Source organism: Phodopus roborovskii, unplaced genomic scaffold (genome assembly GCF_943737965.1).
Source record: "Phodopus roborovskii unplaced genomic scaffold, PHOROB, whole genome shotgun sequence".
Taxonomy (NCBI): Eukaryota; Metazoa; Chordata; class Mammalia; order Rodentia; family Cricetidae; genus Phodopus; species Phodopus roborovskii.
In genome coordinates, this window is record NW_026126480.1 from 35,618,288 (window position 1) to 35,624,533 (window position 6,246).

The 6,246-nt window shown below is 42.0% G+C and overlaps 1 pseudogene; it reads right to left on the reverse strand.

The window, feature by feature from the left end:
- Positions 1–1,059: 1,059 nt before the first annotated feature.
- On the reverse strand, positions 1,060–2,667 carry LOC127227782 (E3 ubiquitin-protein ligase Hakai-like; annotated as a pseudogene).
- Positions 2,668–6,246: the final 3,579 nt, after the last annotated feature.

Consider the following 6,246-nt stretch of genomic DNA (forward strand, 5'->3'; position numbering starts at 1 on the left):
AACCCTCTCTCAAAACAAAACAAAACAAAAGTCAAGGTTTAGAAATTATGTTTCATCTGTCAAAGGGGTATTACAATTTAAAGTTTTGGTTATATTTTATTTTGTGAGACATAGTATCTTTATGTAACCCTGCCTGTCCCAGAATTCATTATGTAGACTAGGCTGGACTCAAACTCACAGAGACAGTTCTGCCTCTGCCTCCTGAGTGCTGGGATTAAAAACAGGAATCAAAGTTGTGTGCCACCTCACCCAGCTCAATTTAAAGACAGTGGTTGGCATTATTTACAGTTCTAGAATAGGACCACATTCCACACAATAAAGAACTCACTGGTTATGGCATAATGACTTTTGGTTAACTTCATTATCATAGCAATGGAAACTGGGTTGTTTGAATTTTTGGTTATTATTTTTTTGCTGAATTCATGGACAGAAACTTTCAGCTTGATGTTGTAAAAACTTTCCATCACTCTGAATTTTTTGTTGTTGCTGCTGATTGTTTTATATTTTTGTTTTTTGAAACAAGATCCCTCTATGTAGTCCTGGCTGTCCTGAAACTCACTGTGTAGACCAGGCTGGCCTTGAACTCACAGCAAACCCCCTGCCTCTGGCTCTGGCTCTCTAGTGCTGGGATTAATACATGTACCATAACACCCAGATACCTTTTTTTCCTTTACAACCATCTTGAATGTAATCCTATTTAGGTTAACAAAAATGCATCACAAGAAAAACTCAATATTGGGTTTAATAAAAGCAGTAATTTTGAAAATGGAACATCGAAAAAAATTAATTCTTTTTACAAATGGCCATTTCTGGGTCAATTTACCACAACAAAGTAACAGTTGCTAAGATACAGTTGTGCTCAACCGAGCCACATATCTGCACTACCGTATAGTATTTGAAAGCAATCCTAAGGCCAAAATTTAAAACCATTTTAAGGGACAAGACTTTTTATAGCCACCTCATGAGAGGTAATTTTTCCTTTCCCCAGCAGTCAAAGCTCAATTAAAAGATCGATTAATTTAATCTTTTTCCTTGTCATATCTTCAGTTCAAAACACTATTATCCCTGGTAATGTGGTCTGTATCTTGTTTGATCTGGATGATGTGATCCAGGTAGTGGGGTTTGAGAAGGTGGGCCCTGCATTTATGTAGGTGGTGGCCATCCTGGTGGTGCAGGCTATACACCAGGACTCATTCCTTCTGGTTGTGTAAATGGAGGGCTCAGAGTTCCTTGATCTTCAGTAAACTGGAGTAAAGAGGTAGGATTGTAATGGTGAGGGTGGGGTGCAGTTACAGGTGGACCACCATGCTGGGGTGTCCTGGAGGAAGATGATTCATATAAGGTGGCATCTGGGCAATGATATGTTCAGGGGGAGGGGTTATTGGTGGTGGAGCAGAGTGAGGAATACCTACAGCCTGGGGAGGGTGTGGCATTGGATGGCTTTGGTGGCATTGGTGGTGGAGAGGAGGGGGTGGTGCGTAGTGCTGCTGTGGAGGAGGAATATGATGAGGATGAGACACCACTGGCTGGCCCTGGTACTTGGGGTGGTGGTGAGCAGGTGCTGGGGCAGGAGGTGGTGGTTCTCTCGCACCTGAACTTGAGTCGTCCTGAGTAGGGACAGTTATTAAATTGCTGTGCTTTCTTGTTGAAATATGAAAGGTTTCCTGACTGACAGAACGAGGTGGAGGTAGGGCCATGGACAATTCTGCCGGAGGAGCGCAAATATCCTCGAGTGGCTGATGATAGTGCTCGTGTGGCACATGCTGCAAAGGAGGTGGTAGCATCATGATGTGCTGCTTCGGAGGCGCACGTGATGCTTGTCTGGTGGCATTAAGAACTGATCAGGGATGTCGGCTGGTGGTGGGGCAATAGGAGGATGGACATTCTCAAGTGAAGCATGGGTAACAGGCTTTCCAGCTCTCATATGGCGATGGGTGATATGAGCTTGTAGGTCTCTCTGAGACAGGTAGGTTGTTCTCTTGCAACCTTGAACAATGCCACACATGAAGAGAGAGCCTCGTGTACACTGTTCATTCCGCTGCACAGGATCACTATAGCCTGTGCTCATCTTATTTCCCTTTTTCCCATGTAAAATAGCACAGTCATAGGAAAAGGCATGCTTGCATGGAATCATTCTCCCATAGACTTTGATAGGCAATCCACATTTGTCACAGAAATGAACTGGAGTATGATCCTTTTCACCTAAGATGTTTATCTTAGAATCCAAAAAAAAAAAAAAAAAAAAAAAAAAGCCCCGTGTTGGTGGCACCCGCCTTTGATCCAAGCACTCGGGAGGCAGAGGCAGGTAGATCTCTGTGAGTTCAAGTCCAACCTAGTCTACAGAGCTAGTTCCAGGACAGCCTCCAAAGCAATACAGAGAAACCCTGTCTCAATCCCAAAAACATATCCAGGAAATCTTCGTTGTTTTCCAAAGAGTTCGCCTCCTTTACAGTCATACCATTGTTCTTCATTATAATCAAATTCTTTTTCATCACCTGGTGGGGCCTTTGCAGGCATCCTACTAATAGTCCTTTGAGTTCGACGTGCAAGTTTAACACTGATGGCTTGCTTGGAGATGAGTTTTATAGGAATTCTTCTGTGAACATCAAGACTACACAAGGATCCAGAACTATTAGTGCCTTGTAACTCATTGTCAGTGTGAACCATGATTCAGCTTGCAGGACACAGTGGGAGCGGAAGTGAGTCGCTCCCAGAGACAGAAGAGCTCTCTGGTCGCTTGCCTGGGCTTCCTTCCCTTGCCTCTGGCACCACACTCCGATGAGGGAGTCAGGCATAGCCAGAACTGAGGCAGAAAGACTAAGGATGCGAGGTCCCCAGTGTCGAGATTGCTTGTGCTCCCTGGAGGAGGCAGCCTTTAGGAGCATAATATCCAGCCATCTTACACGTTATCTAAAAATATAAAAAGACTGTTAAAAGCAACGTTTTCCAGAATCTTCAGCTTCTTTCTCTATCTTTCGGTTTCATCATGGTCGTGTCTCTCTCTATTGTCCTATAACTGACCTTTTTTTTTCTTTCTCAAGACTCAGAATTTTTGTTGTTGTTCTTTTGAGACAGGATTTCTCGAACAAGTAATAGCGCTGGCCATTCTGGAACTTACTAGATCAGCCTGGCCTTGAACTCACAGAGATCCACCTGCCTCTGTCTTCTGAATGCCAGTGTTAAAGGCGTGGGGTACCACCTCCCAGTGCTCAGCCAGATTTTTATTGAAAGCAAAGCATATATATACAGCAAAACAACAAAGAGACAGACTCCCCAGATGGGGAGGGGACCCAGAGCTGCTGTCCCCAAGAACTGACTTTTTGTATGGCATTCTGGAATCAAACATCTGCTGCAAGTATTCCTCATTTCCCACTCACTTCTAAATCAACTACAGCTTAGCCTCAACTTTTCCCAATTCCCAGAAACTTGATCTAAATTAATGACCTTCTGGTGGCTAAAGATGGAAAACACCATTCTCTTTTGAACTTTTGGCATCAGCCAGTCCTTTAGATGCCTTTTCCTGTTCGGTTCATCATTCCTGTTGTCCTTTACATCTCCATTCTCAACTTATTGGTACCAAACAACAAGTGTTATTATTATTATTCTCAATCCCTTCTACAGCCTTCTTTTCATTTTACACATGTATAGCCTCCCATCCTTGGAATTTCATTATTTATACACTAATAATTCATTTATCTATTATAGCTTTAATCCTAATCCAGTCATTTGTAACAGTATGCATGAACCTGGAGTTCATTATGCGAAGTGAAATAAGCCAGCCTCCCTCCTCAAAGACAGAAAGTACATCATTTCACTTACATATGGAATCTAAAAATATTCAACTCATGGAAGTAGAAAATAGGTGATTCTGGGGTTGGTGAGATGGCTCAGAGGGTAAGAGAATTGTTGCTCTTCCAGAGGTCCTGAGTTCAGTTCCCAGCACCCTCATGGTGGCTCATAACCAACTGTAATGAGATCTGATGCCCTCTTCTGGCATGCAGGCAATGCAGGCAGAACACAGTATGCATACTAAATAAATAGACCTTAAAAAAAGAAAGGAAGGAAGGAAGAAGGGAAGAAAGAAAGAAAGAAAACAGATGATTCTGAGAGGCTAAAGGAGGGGGTGTCTGAGGAAAGATAAGATGGTGATTCAAGTGTACAAAGCTTCTCCTATTTGACAGGAGGGAAAGGAGAGGTTTGTTGCACAGAACAGTTCTGGTAATAACAGTGCACCATGCACTCCTGAGTTGCTAAAGGAATAGTTGTGTTTGTTTTTGAGATACAGCCTTGCTGTGTGCCCAAGGAAGGACTGGCACTCACTGTGTAGACCAGACTGGCATCAGAATTGAAGGAGTCCCACCAGCCTCCCCCCAAATGTTCAAGCTATGGGCCACTACTAAGCTCAGCTTTTTGTTTTTGTTTTTTGTTTGTTTGTTTTTCAAGATAGGGTTTCTCTGTGTAGCAGATCACCCTGCCTTCACTATCCTCCCAAATGCTAGGATCAAAGGTATGTGATGCCACCAGCTGGCCTTGTTTTTTTGGGGGAGGGTCAGGGCCAGGCTGGATAGGATCTTACTGTATAGGCCAGATTGATCTCACACTCTAAGCAACCCCTTCCCTTAGCCCCTCAATGCTAGGATTACAGGTATGAACCATCACGCCTGGCTAAAGAATAGTTTCAAAGTGTTTTCACCACATAAAATAGAATGTAATCATAGATTTGCATTCTTATTCCATATTGTAAGTATATATCAAAACATCACATTGAACTGCATATGCAATTTGTATCTCTCAATATAAAAATGCTTTTATGAGGGGATGTTTTTTTGTTTGTCTGTTTACTTCAAGCTCTGGCTGTCCTGGAACTCTCTATGTAGGCCAGGCTGGCCTCAGACACACAGAGATATCTGCCTGCTTCTGCCTCCTGATTGCAGGGATTAAAGGCATGTGCCACTATACCCAGGACTTTTAAAAAACAAAATAAGGTTTCGTGTAGTCTAGTCTAAGCTGGCTTTGAACTCTGTGTAGTTGATGATAACTCTTGATGAACTTCTCTAGTTCCCAAGTCCTGGAATTATAGGCATATACCACCACAACTGGTTGAATTTTCTTTATCGTCTACACAAAATACAAAAGCTAATTTTCAAGGGATATTTTGTTGTTGCAAGATTATTTAAAGATTATCAGTAAACCATTTTACTTATCAAATAAGTAAACCATTTTGCTTATCAAATATTTTTATAATGTCATTTAGGTCATCATTTTAGAATATATTTCATTTTTATACCTGTGTATGTACCTCTGTGTGAATACATGCACACGAGTGTGGGTGCTTACGGAGACCAGAAGAAGGTATCAGATACAATGGAGCTGGAGTTACAGGTGGTTGTAGACCTCCTAATGTGACTGCTGAGATCTGAACCAGATCTTCTGGAAGAGCAGTTCATCTTTCAACTACTGAGCCATCCCTCTAGCACCCAAGTCATCTTTTTAACAATCAGGTAATCATATAATCAGTTATATGATACCATCAGCACTGTACATAGTAATCCCTGAGCTGTATTAATAAAGGTGTTTGTAGGATAAAGCTTATTTATTTTATTATTATCATCTTGGGGGGAGTGCCAGAATAGAGTTTCTCTGTGTAACCTGGCCATCATGGAACTATCTCTGTAGACCAGGCTGGCCTTGAGCTCACAGAGATCCATCTGCCTCTGCCTCCTGAGTGCTGGGATTAAAGGTGTGCACCACCTTGTCAAGCTTGCTTATTTATACTTAAGAGATAATGATGACAACTCCTGGTAAACTTCTAAGAAATGCCTGCTAAACACCGAGTGATGTCATACATTTTTAATTTCAACACTCAAGAGGCAGAGGCAGGAGAATCTCTGTGAATTCAATGCCAGCCTGGTCTACAGAGTGAGTTCTATGACAGTTAGGGCTGCACAGAGAAACCATGTCTCAAAACAAGAAAAGAAAAAAAAATATCTACTCTATCATATGTCTTTGGAATGTTGGGACAACCGGTATATTAAACAGCAACTTAAGAATACTTGTGCAGACCCAGAAAGACAAATATATGTATTCACTCATAAGTGGATACCAGACATAAAGCAAAAGGTATTCAGCCTACAATCCACAATCCTAGAGAAGTTAGAATCTTCTTCCAGAAACAGAAGTAAGCAGATGCAGAAACCCACAACTAACAATTGGGCTGAGCTCCTGGAGTACAATCGAAGTATGAGG